Raw genomic sequence first — 17958 nt, forward strand, 5'->3', positions numbered from 1 at the left:
TGCAATACTCATGATTATTTTAAGGAGAACTAAATCTACTTAGCCTACATTTTAACATCACTGCAGAAGCGATTCGGCACCTTCTCAATTAAGTAGCCTAGTTTTTTAGTTTGGCTACTTGAATAGATCTAGGCACTATCACTCGCAGCCCACCTCTTCCAATGCATTGTGGAAAAGTGTGCATCAAATTCTACTAGATGAAGTTGATGAAATGAGTATTACATCCTGGCATTTAAATCATACCCTGAATATTTGCCTACGAAGAATGCGTCATGCACAATTGCGTTTCCAGCAATTCCTTGATTTCGCTAAAGCATCTCCATATCTGATTGATCAGCTGTTGTCAAAGCCTAAATTAGTATGACAGGGATCATCAACTAGTCAGTCATGGGTAGATTTTTTTCTTGAGTGGATGGTTAGGGGGACAGAACCCAATTACAAATCATTTGTAGACTGCAAATTGACCGCAAGAATCCCAAACAGATATGTTTGACGAATAATTTCAAACCTTGCTTATATTTCTTTACGATCACATCTCTCGATTATGTGTGGGAACACTTGAGGACAGATTTCTTCAAGTAAAATCCCTTGGAGCTGATTTCCTAGTGTTTTTAGAGTCAGTTACATTTTAAGTCGGAAGTTTACATACACTTAGGTTGGAGTCATTAAAACTTGTTTTCAACCACTCCACAAATGTATTATTAACAAACTATAGTTTTGGCAAATCTACTTTGTGCATGACACTAGTAATTTTTCCAGCAATATTTTACAGACAGCTTATTTAACTTTTAATTCACTGTATCACAATTCCAGTGGGTCAGAAGTTTACACACACTAAGTTGACTGTGCCTTTAAACAGCTTGGAAAATTCCAGAAAATAATGCCATGGCTTAAGAAGCTGCTGATAGGCATAATTTGAGTCAATTGGAGGTGTACCTGTGGATGTATTTCAAGGACTACCTTCAAACTCAGTGCCTCTTTGATTGACATCATGGGAAAATCAAAAGAAATCAGCCAAGACCTCCACAAGTCTGGTTCATCCTTGGGAGCAATTTCCAAATGCCTGAAGGTACCACATTCATCTATACAAACAATAGTACGCAAGTATAAACACCATGGGACCACGCAGCCATCATACCGCTCAGGAAGGAGAAGCGTTCTGTCACCTAGAAAGGAACGTACTTTGGTGTGAAAAGTGCAAATCAATCTCAGAACAACAGCAAAGGACATCGTGAAGATGCTGGAGGAAACAGGCACAAAAGTATCTATATCCACAGTCCTATATCAACATAACCTGAAACACAGCTCAGCAAGGAAGAAGCCACTGCTCCAAAACCGCCATAAAAATAAGCCTATGGGGACAAAGATTGTACTTTTTGGAGAAATGTTGTCTGGTCTGATGAAACAAAAATAGAACTGTTTGGCCATAATAACCATTGTTCTGTTTGGAGGAAAAAGGGGGAGGCTTGCAAGCCGAAGAACACCATCCCAATCGTTAAGCACGGGAGTGGCAGCATCATGTTGTGGGGGTGCTTTGCTGTAGGAGGGACTGGTGCACTTCACAAAATAGATGGCATCATGAGGAATGGATCATTTATGTGGATATATTGAAGCAACATCTCAAAACATCAGTTAAAGCTTGGTCGCAAATGGGTCTTCCAAATGGACAATGACCCCAAGCATTACTTCCAAAGGTGTGGCAAAATGGCTTAAGGACAACAAAGTCAAGGTATTGGAGTGGCCATCACAAAGCAGAACTGAAAAAGCGTGTACGAGCAAGGAAGCCTACAGACCTGACTCAGTCACACCAGCTCTGTCAGGAGGAATGGGCAAAAATTCACCCAACTTATTGTGGGAAGCTTGTAGAAGGCTACCCAAAACATTTTACCCAAGTTAAACAATTTAATGGCAATGCTACCAAATACTAATTGAGTGTATGCAAACTTCTGACCCACTGGGAATGTAATGAAAGAAATAGAAGCTGAAATAAATCCTCTCTACTATTATTCTGACATTTCACATTCTTAAAATAAAGTGGTGATCCTAACTGACCCAAGACAGGGAATTTTTACAAGGATTTAATGTCAGGAATTGTGAAAAACTGAGTTTAAATGTATTATGCTAAGGTGTATGTTAACTTCCGACTTCAACAGTCCAACAGAAAACCTTGAGCGCAAATAAAACCAATGGGCTGCCAGTTGGGGGACCCTGGAGTTTGACATCCGGGCATTTAAAACATACTTGATATTCGAAATGTTGCATACTATTAAACTTGTTTTTTTTTGCATACTCAAACGGTCTACTATTTAGTATAGGTATTTGTACATGGCCATTGTCTCATTCGCCTAAGAAGGGTACGACATCATACCATTAAGCCATACAGGATGAACTATAGGTCTGGCAAGGCCAATCAGTCAATAGACCCCATGGTTTCATTATGTGGTCTGGTCTGGTCAGTTTTCTGGCCTATTGTTAGAGGAACTCGTAGTTAAGATGATGTATACATTATTGATTAGAACCATTGATATTCTAATACTATTATGTTATGATATGAAAAGTAAAAGTTATTGGTTAAGCTGTTACTGAAAATGTAAGCAGAACTAATTTGATTGTCTGTGCCTCTTGGGAAGGTCAAGGGGGAGAAAAAGCTTTTCAGACAAGATAAGAATGTTTGGGTTTTGTTCCATTGGTGAGAGAAAAGTATATCTTTTAGACAGGTTATAATGTCTGGTTTATGAGGGGAGTAGAAAGCATCTCCGGACCTAAACAAAAAAACAACGGGGCTATCGTGGGAAACTGATGATGTCATTTTGAGTTTATAACCTGTGGAAATCTGTGTATGTAGTTAGTACTCTCTGGAATTAAACGCTCTTTAACCTGGCTTTTAAGACTGGTCTCGATCTACTTCATGCATAATTAATGAACTTACAACTCATTAATGAATTAGAAATGAGTGCTAATTGGTTTTGGCAATTAAAACATTAAAGGAATTTAGAATTCCTCTATCACCTATAAACCAGACCTGGTCATTTATAGACACTTACTGTAGGGCTACAGACATATGGGCAGGACCAGGCATTTATGTGGTCCTAGAGGCATACCTATATACAGTACATGTCACACACACAACACTAGAGGCGCTGAGCTCAGGCTATATTCATGTCATCAGTTGGGCCAATCAGAGCTGACACATGACAGTGACACAGAACTCTGAACCGCCTGTACATGCCACAACACACACTTCCCATTAACATCAGAGACATTATCTTACAGCCTCATGCACACACACACACACACACTTGCACTCTTGTATGCACGCACACACACACACACACTTGCACTCTTGTATGCACGCACACACACACACACATATAACAAACCATCTCAGAGAAACACAGTCGCAGAGAAAGGCAAGGACACACACATAGAACAGTGTGGTTGATGAACAAGCCTCTCCTTCCTTCCGAATCTTTCAGCTCTCAGTAAACAGCCTGTCCAGATGCGCCCACTTTGACAGGGTGACAACTTGATTGAATCCTTCCTCTAATCAGATAAGTGCTCAATAATTTGTGTGTGTGTGTAGAGGGTCGTGGGGAATGAGGGGAGGACAGACAGACAAAATCCCAGGGTATTATGTAAGGATAACACACACACACACACATCTCACACCACCTCTCCCCCTATATCTCTCTCCGTCTCTTAATGGTGGTTGTATTTGTGATTGAGGCAATGGCTTGGATCATGGTCAACACACACACACACACACAAACACACAGTTATGGATGGTAATCCGGTCTAATGGACAATCTTGTGTGGTTGACCTATGTGCTGTCTAATGTCCCCTGGTTCCTACCTGCCTATGCTGATGAGGCTGCATCCACCACTTATCGACCCCTCGTATGGATCTGGAACACACAGTACACACACATGCAGCAATATCAATCACTCACACACACGCTCATTCAATCACACAACATCAATCACTCACACACACACACGCACACACACACCAAAATCAATCACTCAGCCATGATGCACTCATAGATATGTAGTTCTTTCCTACACACATAGACATTCAAACACACAGATACACACGCAAACTGTACTGTATATCAATCAAGTAAATGTTCCACCCACACACATACACAATTACATGCACACAAGAACATACAGAGTCTGCATCAATTACTGAACATGCACACACACACACACACACACCTATTACTGAACTAATTACATTCCCTAGGAACACAAAGAATACTACGACAATTAAACATTAGGTCAAGGACATTCTGCCAAAACACAACGATCGCTGCATTGACCGTGTTTAATACCATTAACATACTGGTTATGCCATCTTTATAGCCACTAGTCAATACACAGAGAAGATAAACATTGATTGCTGGTCTGGAGGTCATATTATCTGTGATTGTAGACTCTATATCAATTACATAGGCCTAGCACTATTCTGTGAGGCAGAGAGAAAGCATACAAGCCTAGAATAAATTGCATATTTTAAATGTAGTGACATGATTCCAGGTACAGGCAACAAAGCTAGGGATAAGTGTTATTTTAACTCAAAAATATATTAAAAGCCAAAAAAGCCTGTTAATTCCATGGATATCTTTGTTGGTTAAATCCTCTTGCTAACGGATTAGCCAGGAAAGCTCAAATTAAAAAATCTGAATCTCAGTCAGAGAAGAATGATGAATGCGCAAAAGTCAAATAGAAGCAGGAGAAAATTGGTTTCCTCCTTTTCTGAAGCCACGCAGCACGACGGAGGGTTTATTTTACTCTGCGAGTTAGAGATGATTATTCCCTCTGCTCTCTACTAATTATTTCAACTTTGGTGAGAACCGCAAGTGAAGGCTGCGTTAATCTGCCTTACATCTTTTTCATTCAGCTTTACTCACGCAGTATAAGATGGTGCTAGCCTCCAGAGACACAGTATAAGGATCTATAATCTGTACTTGTCACAGTGCTGGGTTGGTTCTGTCTGAGGGAGTTACAGAGGTGCCCATGGGCAAACACACATCCATATTTGACTATTCTCAAGTAAACTACAGTTTTGTTTAATTATTATTATTATTTTTTTTTGTGCAATTATCACACAATTGAAACACTCAAAACAGCTAGTCAAAAAGGCAATTTCAAAACTCTAAGCAGATTTTCAATTGACAAAGTACAACACACAACTTTATTTTTTCACTTAATAACTTAGTCAGGCTTTCATCTAGAAATACATCTTTCACTTTGCAATACATGCTTATATAAAGTAATTGCCTTTCAACGATGTGATGCTCACATTACTTTTGATATTATTCTCTTCTCTTCAGTTAAAATACATTTTTACTATCGCTTAATCCAACTGCTCTTAATTGATGATCACATAAAAGTTGGGTAAAGCTACTGTAGCTATACATTTAACATGTAAACTGGTTTGTCTAATACAGGTTTTGAGAAGTACATAATGAAAGTGTATGTCTGTAAAGTAGAAACATACAAGTAGGAAATATACTCAAATGTACTATTATCATGACTATTCTGATTTTACTTCACAGTAAGCATTAAAAAAGATCAGAGATGCACTGTATGTAGCAAATCAAATCAAAGTTTATTGGTCGCGTACACAGCTGAGCGGATGTTACAGCAGGTGCAGCGAAATGCTTGGGTTTCTAGCTCCTATAGTGCAGCAATACAATCTCAATACAATACAATTCCCCAGTGGGAATCGAACCAAAAACGTTTGTGTTGCTCGTGCCATGGTGTTATGAACTGAGCCATCACTGTAAAATGCAATACATAATTACAATACAGATGGAAGATGTATGATTGCCATCCCCATGAGCGTACCCCCCTCCTTCAGGCCATGGATGAGGCATGCAACGACATCAATCCAGATCTACTGAAAGTCAGGCTTGGATTCACCATGCCAAAGGGTTTTTCTCCAGGTGCATGAACAATGATGATATCTACAGCGATTTTGATGAGAACCTATATCCACATTTTCAAGACAGGCATTGATGCAAACTAGTCCCTGCTAAACATTATGTTTCTTTCATTTCTTTCATTTGACTACATTGTGAAAGTTGTTCAGTACATTTTAATGGGTTGGGCAAGTGTATTGCCTTTGTGAAAACTAATGTACATATTACATTCAAAGGGCAATTTTGAAACATTTCTCATATTTTTTGCTTTTGGATGAACTGGTGGTTAACATATCTGAATTGAGAAGACATCACTATGTTGTGTTTTGGATCAATGGTTTTGTGGTGAAATATGTCTACAAACAAAATTAATGCACAATGAAAGGTTTTGAATGGCTGCGTTACAAGTGTTACCAGTTTGGAGTTTTGTACGAAGAGTTTAGAAAATTCCCCCACATACTTGTGGAAATAGTACCAAAGCAATCAAAAAAAAAGAGAAAACTCAACCTTTCTCCAGGCTATGTGTGTGTGTGTGTGTGTGTGTGTGTGTGTGTGTGTGTGTGTGTGTGTGTGTGTGTGTGTGTGTGTGTGTGTGTGTGTGTGTGTGTGTGTGTGTGTGTGTGTGTGTGTGTGTGTGTGTGTGTGTGTGTGTGTGTGTGTGTGTGTGTGTGTGTGTGTGTGTGTGTTTAAATTGAACAAGCCTTTAAGATAAGCCTATGTATTTGGCTGTAACTAAACATCACAGTCAATATACCCTGAAGGAAAGTCAAAGAGCTCAATGGGATCATATGGTTATTTCAATATCAGTTAGAAATGGGATTTTGGCATTGTTACAAAATCAGCTGGGCTATAAAAAGTAACAGGCATTTATTTTGAAGAAAGAGAGGCCTTCAAGACATCCAACCCCCACAAACACACTCAGACAGGAAAGTTGCAGGCACACGCACGCACGCACACACACACACACACACACACACACACACACACACACACACACACACACACACACACACACACACACACACACACACACACACACACACACACACACACACACACACACAACTCTTATAAAAGTTCAAATGTGCACCATTTCATTAGTTAAAGATGAAAAGATGTGTACAGCTGCAGGGGTCTCAAATCCAAGCTGTGTATACCGATTAAATAAACTACAACTCTAAACGAGTCTACTGCACACATCTCTGATATGAAATTCAGTGAATAAAACATTTTTCATGGTTATCTATTTTCTATAACGCCAGGCTCCAGTGACTCAGACCCTCCGCCTTCTCCTCCCAGGGTGATTCCCAGCATGCATTGCAAAAACAAATTGACTGCCGTGGCCTGCGGAGGCAAGAGAGATTGAGAATCAATATTTCAAAACATCCATTCTTTATTTCTTCCCACAGAACAGACATACAGTACGTCTCCTCCTCTTGAGATGGACTGGTGCATAATGGCCCTCTTTCCTATCTGCACATCAAATCAGAGATCAGGGGTTGTATATATCAAGCATCTCAGAAATGGAGTGCTAGGGTCCATGTAATGTTATTTATTGTGTGGTCTAAAAAGGCCAAACTGATCCTGGGCTCAAGTTGAACAAACCTAACGCAATGGTAAATCTAAGCAAAGGGGGTTTGTCAGAAATATTTCAGCTATTTTCACAGCCGGAAATATGAGCGCAATAGCTGGCAATGATACAAAAGGGCTGGTTGTTGATAAATAAGTTGTAGGTGTAACGAGGGCTTGGCCACTCATTGGAGAAGCACGTTTTTGGTAACCGGATGAGAGGCGGTCTTTGGAGATGGGGATGTATACTTGAACAAGCTAAATGAAGTATGCTGGTCGGCATACTACCATTCCAGTGTTTTACTTGCTATATTGTATTTACTTTGCCACCATGGCCTTTTTTGCCTTTACCTCCCTTCTCACCTCATTTGCTCACATCGTATATAGACTTGTTTATACTGTATTATTGACTGTATGTTTGTTTTACTCCATGTGTAACTCTGTGTCGTTGTATCTGTCGAACTGCTTTGCTTTATCTTGGCCAGGTCGCAATTGTAAATGAGAACTTGTTCTCAACTTGCCTACCTGGTTAAATAAAGGTGAAATTAAAAAATAAAATAAATAAATAAATAAATATGTGAGTATGTTTTAGGATGTGCAGTATATTTTCAAATGAAGGCACTCTGACGAATAGACCATTTAAAGAGCAACAGCCCCTAAAAAACTACTTCTCATTTAGAAAACAGACTATGTGGCATTGATATCAGTCAGAAACATTTATTATACTGTCAGAATTGACTACAAAGTGTAAAGAGGATAATTTTGGTCATGAAGTCAGTCTCGTGAAACTTTTGGTCCTGACTGCATTACAATGTAAATGAAGGTTGGGTTTGTTTCAATCCTGCCCACAGCTGGCAAGACACAAGTAATCATGGAGTGCAGCTGCAAGCGAACCGATTGTAATGTCTGTGGTAAATTTGATTTGACTTTGGATATCCCTATGGGGCTAGTTAGGAAACATCTGTAAATTGGTCAATATATAAAAATTCCAATAGCTCCAAATTTCAATGACTTAAAAACCTCAAATCACCTATAAATTGTAGAAATTAACATGTTCTCATTTACATTGTGCAATTTATTGACAGCCCCCAATTAGCCCCGGAGATAGGTTATCCAAAGTCAAACCAATTTTGTCACGGTCAGACACCAGCCGGCTGAAGCTAATTGGCTAAATATTTTGTCTAACTTCTTTCAAAAACAGGGACATTTCTAAGTGACCCCAAACTTTTGAACGGTAATGTATATATTGGTGCATAGCCAGGGGGACAATGTAATTAAGTATCAAAAGTAAAAGTACAAATATAAACCATTTCAAATTCCTTATTGTAAGCAAACCAGATTGCACAATTTTCTTGTTTTATTGACGGATATCCAGGTGCAAACTCCAACACTGACATAATTTACAAACAAAGCATTTGTGTTTAGTGAGTCTGCCAGATCAGAGGCAGTAGAGATGACCAGGGATGTTCTCTTGATAAGTGTGTGAGAATTGGACAAATTTCCTGTCAAAATGTAATGAGTATTTTTGGGTGTCAAGGAAAATGTATGGAGCCAAAAATATAAAATGTAAAGAAATGTACAGATACCACAAAAAACTACTTCAGTAATACTTTAAAGTATTTTTACTTCAGTACTTTACACCACGGCCCAAATGCCTTCACACCAGTACATTAGCACACTTTATATACTGTTACACATGCACTTATCACATAGTATTCCATACATAAGTTAAGGCCATGCAACCTGAGTTGAAACGTGAGTGAGGTGCACATGTACAGTACAAGCGCCATATATTTGTGGTGGACACTTGATACAGTCGCATGATAATGTTGTGGTATGTCACAAAATCATGTTATGACCACTTAATATCAATATTAATTTTATATATCAATATTTTTCTAAGGTGTAAACGGTACAGCCAAATGGTTACTTGCAAAGTAGCAATATCAGAAATAGATTGTGTGAATATAAATAAAATGTACAGTATGTACAGGAACAATATTAATAACGATATCAGTGATAGTCATATGCATACAATCAGAGGTAAAGTGGCTGAGCAGCAGGACAAAGAAAATTGTAGCAGCAACGTATTGTGAATAGAGGCACTGCAGATAGTGCTGATGACTGGTCCGTCCAAATCACACATGAGCAAGGGAATCTACAGTTGAATTCGGAAGTTTACATACACTTAGGTTGGAGTCATTAAAACTCGTTTTTCAACCACTGCACACATTTCTTGTTAACAAACTATAGTTTTGGCAAGTCGGTTAGGACTTGCATGACACAAGTCATTTTTCCAACAATTGTTTACAGACAGATAATTTCACTTATGATTCACTGTATCACAATTCCAGTGGGTCAGAGGTTCACATAGACTAAGTTGACTGTGCCTTTAAACAGCTTGGAAAATATCAGAAAATTATGTCATGGCTTTAGAAGCTTCTGATAGGCTAATTGACATCATTTGAGTCAATTGGAGGTGTACCTCCAAGCGAACTTCAATGCCATACAACACTCCTTCCGTGGCCTCCAACTGCTCTTAAACGCTAGTAAAACCAAATGCATGCTTTTCAACCGTTCGCTGCCCGCACCCACCCGCCCGACTAGCATCACTACTATGGAAGGTTCTGACTTACAATATGTGGACGACCTAGGTGTCTGGCTAGACTGAAAACTCTCCTTCCAGACACACATTAAACATCTCCAATCCAAAATTAAATCTAGAATCGGCTTCCTTTTTCGCAACAAAGCCTACTTCAATCACGCCGCCAAATATACCCTCGTAAAACTGACTATCCTACTGAACCTCGACTTCGGCGATGTCATTTACAAAATAGCTTCTAATACTCTAGTCTATCACAGTGCCATCCGTTTTGTCACCAAAGCTCCTTATACCACCCACCACTGCGACCTGTATGCTCTAGTCGGCTGGCCCTTGCTACATATTCATCGCCAGACCCACTGGCTCCAGGTCATCTATAAGTCTATGCTAGGTAAAGCTCTGCCTTATCTCAGATCACCGGTCACGATAACAACACCCACCTGTAGCACGCACTCCAGCAGGTATATCTCACTGGTCATCCCCAAAGCCAACACCTACTTTGGCCGCCTTTCCTTCCAGTTCTCTGCTGCCAAATGACTTGGAATGAATTACAAAAATCGTTGAAGCTGGAGACTTAAATTTCCCTCACTAACTTTAAACATCCGCCATCTGAGCAGCTAACCGATCGCTGCAGCTGTACATAGTCCATCTGTAAATAGCCCACCCAATCTACCTACCTCATCCCCATATTGTTTTTATTTACATTTTGCTCTTTTGCACACCAGTATTTCTACATGCACATCATCATCTGCTCATCTATCACTCAAGTGTTAATTTGCTAAATTGTAATTACTCCGCTACTTTGGCCTATTTATTTCTTTACCTCCTCACGGCCTTTGCACACACTGTATAGACTTTCTTTTTTTTCTATTGTGTTATTGACTGTACGCTTGTTTATATCAACTAGCCTACCTGATTAAATAAAGGTGAAATAAAAAACAAATACAAAATAAACCGATGGATGTATTTCAAGGCCTACCTTCAAATTCAGTGCCTCTTTGATTGACATCATGGGAAAATCAAAATAAATCAGCCAAGTCCTCCGAAAACAAATTGTAACCTCCACAAGTCTGGTTCATCCTTGGGAGCAATTTCCAAAAGCATGAAGGTACCACGTTCATCTGTACAAACAATAGTATGCAAGTATAAACACCATGGGACCACACAGCCGTCATAACGCTCAGGAAGGAGACACGTTCTGTTGCCGAGAGATGAACGTACTTTGGTGTGAAAAGTGCAAATCAATCCCAGAACAACAGCAAAGGACCTTGTGAAATGCTGGAGGAAACAGGTATCTATATCCACAGTAAAATGAGTCCTACATGGACATAACCTGAAAGGCCGTTCAGCAAGGAAGAAGCCACTGCTCCGCCATAAAAAATATAGACTACGGTTTGCAACTGCACTGTACTTTTTGGAGAAATGTCCTCTGGTCTGATGAAACAAAAAATAGAACTGTTTGGCCATAATGACCATCGATATGTTTGGAGGAAAAGGGGGAGGCTTGTAAGCCAAAGAACATACCCCAACTGTGAAGCACGAGGGGTGCTTTGCTGCAGGAGGGACTGGTGCACTTCACAAAATAGATGGCAGCATGAGGAAGGAAAATTATGTGGATATCTTGAAGCAAAATCTCAAGACATCAGTTAAAGCTTAAACCAGTTAAAGCTTGGTCACAAATGGTTCTTCAAAATGGACAATGACCCCAAGCATACTTCTAAAGTTGTGGAAAATGGCTTAAGGACAACAAAGTCAAGGTTTTGGAGTGGCCATCACAAAGCCCTGGCCTCATCCTATAGAAAATTTGTGGGCAGAACTGAAAAAGTGTGTACGAGCAAGGAGGCCTACAACTTGACCTAAGACGTGGAAATTTTACTAGGATTAAATGTCACATAATTGTGAAAAACTGAATTGAAATGTATTTGGCTAAGGTGTTTGTAAACTTCCGACTTCAACTGTATCGTCGGAGAGCCTGTTTCTGTCCTGCCCTTGACTTTGGTGCAGGGAATGTGATGTCCATAACCTCTTCGTCGCAAAACTGCCTGATCTTCTCAAAAAGATAGTTTGTCTAGCTGTATCAAGTCCAGGTGCTGCTTTAACAGGCAGACCATCTATGGGAGGAAGGATGTCAGCGTTGCACAGCAGTTGAAAACAGGTACCATCAATCCGAACGCTCCTTGGCGACAACGCCAGGCTTCAGAGCATCGATGCTGTAAAACAGGGAATAACAACAAAAAAATCTGAAGACATTACAACATTCATTCACCTCCTAAGTTTAGATGAGAATAACCTCATACAATATTTTTTTTACCTGAAGTTCTGATACTGCTTGATCTGTGGCAGCAGCCTGAAGTACCAGCCATAGCTTTCCACCAGCACCGTACCATCGTCCAGTCCAACCAGCTGTGGGATGTTGACCCCTGTCACAGTGCTGTCCTTCACAACACCAGCAATCTCAGACAAAGTTTTCAGTCACGTCTTTCTGAAGCTCTGCTTGAAGAGGCCGAAGCACCAGTCAGGGTCAAACTTGGTTGCCTGTGATCAGGTCCAGATTGTGGTGGAGCTTGTGCATGGTCCACCAGGCATAATACCAGAGCATAAACTTGTTCTTGTCTTCGCCACTGCAATTATTACAATTCTGGTCCACACGTGTTTTCCCAACTCCATAGTTGGTCAAGAAATGGTGCAAGTAGTTGATGACTGCGCTGCTGCCTTTGCTTGCTTGGGCCAGCTCTCTTTTTGATGACTGTATGACTGGTGGATTAGAGTCAGGCGTGTTCTACTGATTTATGCTGAAAGACAAATTCCAGACACAAATATTTTAGCATTATTATACAATAGATGCGAAATGGCATTCTGAGATAACATCACTACACACAGTTCACACAGGTAATGTTAGCTACTGAAGCTAACATCAGCTGGCTAGCTAACAGCAAGCTTTAACTAGCAATACAAACTGATTGTCATAGCTGGCTAAAGTTAACCAATAGGGTTCTATGTTAGCTATTTAGCTAGCTAACACTAGGCTATAACTACCAATGCAAAATGGCATTCTGAGAAAACATCACTCACGTTACACACACTTCATGCCAACCACATATGCAAACTTAGGGATGACATGCCAGTAACAAACGCTGACACTACACATTCATGTATATAGGACCAAATTATGAAAGACAAGAATTGTACTTTAGAATTCTGTAAAGTCAGTGTGGAAGAGGTGAAAAAAATAATTGTTGTCTATGAACAATGACAAGCCACCGGGGTCTGACAATCTGGATGGAAAATTACTGAGGATAATAGCAGACGATATTGCCACTCCTCTTCAATTTAAGCCTACTAGCGAGCGTGTGCCCTCAGGCATGGAGGGAAGCTAAAGTAATTCCGCTACCAAAGAATAGTAAAGCCCTCTTTACTGGCTCAAATATCCGACCAATCAGCCTGTTACCAACCCTTAGTAAAAAATTGTGTTTGACAAAATACAATGCTATTTCACAGTAAACAAATTGACAACAGAATTTCAGCATGGGATTATAGGGAAGGACATTCAACAAGGACACTCAACAAGCACAGCACTTACACAGCACTTACACAAATGACTGATGCAAAGATACTATAAAAAAAATCAAAAGTCCATTATTTGGGGACAGACAAATTATCACGAGACAGAATGTTAGTCCACTGTCCAACGTAAAGAAAGAAAATATGGTGGAATATAAGCAAGACAACAAGTTGCCAGTGCAGCTTTTGATATTAACGGTCATAGCCTGATACTGGAAAAACATATGTGTTATGGCTTTTCACCTCCTGCTATTATGTGGATAAAAAGTTACTTGTCTAACAGAACACAGAGGGTGTTCATTAATGGAAGCCTCTCATATATAATCCAGTTAGAATCAGGAATTCCCCAGGGTAGCTTTTTAGGCCCCTTGCTTTTCTACATTTTTACTAATGACATGCCACTGATTTTGAGTAAAGACAGAGTGCCTATGTATGCCGATGACTCAACACTGGTCTAAGACACTGTATCTCAGTGCTAGAGGCGTCACTACAGACAACCTGGTTCAAATCCTGACTGTATCACAACCGGCCATGATTGGGAGTCCCATAGGGCGGCGCACAATTGGCCCAGCGTCGTCCGAGTTCGTCATTCGTCTAAACCCTAAACCTCAAATACATCTTGGAATAAATAATGTGGAAATTGAGAAAGTTGAGATGACTAAAATGCTTGGAGTAACCCTAGATCATAAACTGTCATGGTCAAAACATATTGATGCAGTAGTAGCTAAGATGGGGAGAAGTCTGTCTATAAAAAACCGATGCTCTGCCTTCTGTACAACACTATCAACAAGGCAGGTTCTACAGGCCCTAGTTTTGTCGCACCTTGACTACTGTTCAGTCATGTGGTCAGGTGCCACAAAAAAGGACTTAGGAAAATTGCAATTGGCTCAGAACAGGGCAGCACGGCTGGCCCTTGGATGTACACAGAGAGCTAATATTAATAATATGCATATCAATCTCTCCTGGCTGAAAGTGGAGAGATTGACTTCATCGCAACTTTTATTTATGAGAGGTATGTTGAATGCACCGAGCTGTCTGTCTAAACTACCGGCCCACAGCTCGGACACCCATGCCACAAGACATGCCACAAGAGGTCTCGTCACAGTCCCCAAGTCCAGAACAGACTACGGGAGGCACACAGTACTACATATAGCCATGACTACATGGAGCTCTATTCCACATCAAGTAACTGATGTAAGCAGTAAAATTAGATTTAAAAAACTGATTAAAAAAACACCTTATGGAACAACGGAGACTGTGAAGCAGCACAAACATTGGCACAGACACGTGCATACACACACACACACAAATGATAACATACGGACTATACGTACACATGGATTTAGTACTGTAAATACATGCTAGTGGTGGAGTATGGGCCTGAGGGCACACAGTGTAATGTGACATCTGTGAATGTATTGTAATGTTTTTAAAATTGTATAAACTGCCTTAATTTTGCTGAGCCCCGGGAAGAGTAGCTAATGGGGATCCATAATAAATACAAATACAAATGTTAGCTAGCAAGCCAGCCACCTACCCTCAGCTAACATTAGCTAGCTATCAGAAGGCTTTAACTTTGGGTCTTTTGTTAAGACATGTCACGCTAACATTAGCTATCTAGCTCAATCTATAGAGTAATGTTACTAGCAATACAAACCGATTGTCAAGCAAAAGTTAACCAAATAACATTAGGTTTAATGTTAGTTAGCAAGCCAGCCATGGAACTCCAGCTGGCTAGCTAACAGCAACATTTAGCTTGCAATGAAAACAACTTTGACAAAATTAGAAATGTATAATATCTGAATCTGTAGCTCGATTCTTACCTGTATACATGGATGCAAGCTTCACGGCAGACTGCAACCCATTTTATAAGGCATCCTGTGTTGTTTCCGTTTAGTTTGCACAGCTTGTTTGGCCCGTTGTGTTCCACTGATTTCAAAATGTGTTATTTTCAGGGTGAGAGAGAGTCAGCATGGCACGATCGTCATCCAGATAGTAGTCCATCACAACTTTTTCCCACTGACCTTTGTCGATAGCGCCTGATAAATTCAGGGCAGCAATGTTATTGAGAGCAGTAGCAACATATTTGCAGTTTTCCATGGCTAATGTTATATCTTTTTTAAAAAATGCAGTAGAAAGGATTATCTATGCATTACGAGCAGCTCAACACCGCAGACCAATCCAAACTAATCTCTCAGCATGCCCAGCCCACTCATTATCTCTGCCAATCATGGCTAGCGGGAAGGTTGCTCTCTTTCTCTGTGGCTAAACCAACTAGGCTCTTAATTTAACAATTACATTTGTATTTACAGATGACATACAAGTTTGATATTAAAGCACAAGAAAGTTCATGTATCTCTGGAACATACTAACATCTCTGTTGACGAGTCTACGATTTCGTAAAACACTAAACAAGAATGGTGTTCATGAGAGGACACCACGGAAGAAGCCACTGCTGTCCAAAAAAAAAACATTGCTGCAATAGAAGGGAAAATTAATTCCCAAGTTTATCAGTACATTTTGCAGGAGAATGTAAGGCAATCTATCCGCCAATTGAAGCTCAACAGAAGTTGGGTGATGCAACAGGACAACGACCCAAAACACGGAAGTAAATCAAAAACAGAATGGCTTCAACAGAAGAAAATACACCTTCTTGAGTGGCCCAGTCCTGACCTCAACCCGATTGACCTCAAGAGAGTGGTTCACACCAGACAACCCAAGAATATTGCTGAACTGAAACCGTTTTGTAAAGAGGAATGGTCCAGAATTCAACCCCAAAAATTTGGTTGATGTTATTGTCGCAAAAAGGAAGGTCAACCAGTTATTAAATCAAAGGGTTCAAAGCTTTTCCCACACTGCACTGTGAATGCTTACGTAGTGTGTTCAATAAAGACATGAAAACGTATAATTGTTTGTGTGTTATTAGTGTAAGCAGACTGTGTTTGTCTATTGTTGTGACCAAGATGAAGATCAGATAAAATTTTAGGACAAATTTATGCAGAAATCCAGGTAATTCCAAAGAGTTCACATACATTTTCTTGCCACTGTATGCATGGACACTCTGAACAAGAGCGGACAAGTATTGGCCATACAGTGGTGTGTGTGTGTGTGTGTGTGTGTGTGTGTGTGTGTGTGTGTGTGTGTGTGTGTGTGTGTGTGTGTGTGTGTGTGTGTGTGTGTGTGTGTGTGTGTGTGTGTGTGTGTGTGTGTGTATGTGTGTGTGTGTGCACCATGAGTCTATCAGTGTGTTTATTTGATCCCTTGGCCAGTCATTTAACGATTCATTAACTCTGAGCCTAGTCCCTCTCTAGTACGTGTAACCACTGTAGATGTGACCAACCATTACAAAGCAAATAAACAAAAATTTGCAGGTTCACATGTTGAGCTTAAATTTCACATGTTAACACCATCTTTACACATGGGAGGAGAATAACATGTTTTCACCTCACATGTGAATTGCAGTTTCACATGTAAATATTGTGGTTTCACATGATAAAATCATTCATATAATCGTATACTCACGTTTCACGTGAAAAGAATTCACATGTGAAAATCACATTTGCTGTTTCACATGTGAAAAAAAGAAAACTCCACATGTGAAAATCCCACTTTCACAAGAAAATTCCACATTTTCTTGAATGCTTGTAAACAAAGTAAATGTAAACAAACACTGTATAGCCTAAAAACATGGTTAAATGTATAATTTTCATATAATGGATGGTCAGTCCTTGCATACATAGCATAGTCTCAGCTTTTTACCGAAACTGTTCAATTAAGGATTGCAGCTTTAAACACCTTTAATAGAGGTACAGTGTTATTATTTTATATGGTGAAATCCTCTAGTGAGTGAGTTACGTTTGTGCCATTAATATTAAGCAAAACTTCTGAAGTCGAGAACAACATTTTTAGTATTGCAAACACAAAGAATGATCTTGAAAGCAAAACATAAACCCAAAAGTACTGGTAACAAAATAAAATATTGCAAGGAAATACTATTAACTGTAAATAGACAACGCAATTAAATAAAACACCTTCCTCTTTCCTGTAATTTGACTGACATATTGTTGGTTTTTACCCTGGCCTTTCGCTGCTTTTTTTCGAGTTGGAATTTTTGGTACATTCATTTCAGCAACATAGCACCCTGCATCACAGTGCTGGTTTACTTCTGAAGCTAAGCATGGTCGTTCCTGGTTGGTCCCTGGATGGTTACCAAACTAAGCTGAAGTGATGAAAATAATACTATGAAAAATTTAATTTGTTCACACGTCTGACACAATGTTTTTCATTTTTTGTTGTTGA

The 17958-nt window shown here is 39.7% G+C and overlaps 1 protein-coding gene across 5 annotated transcripts in view; it reads right to left on the reverse strand.

Annotated features, from left to right (window-relative positions):
- Positions 1–17958, reverse strand: part of LOC118393558 (amyloid-beta A4 precursor protein-binding family A member 1) — a 105494-nt gene that overhangs the window by 45858 nt on the left and 41678 nt on the right. The window lies entirely within an intron of this gene.

Source organism: Oncorhynchus keta, chromosome 14 (assembly GCF_023373465.1).
Source record: "Oncorhynchus keta strain PuntledgeMale-10-30-2019 chromosome 14, Oket_V2, whole genome shotgun sequence".
NCBI lineage: Eukaryota > Metazoa > Chordata > Actinopteri > Salmoniformes > Salmonidae > Oncorhynchus > Oncorhynchus keta.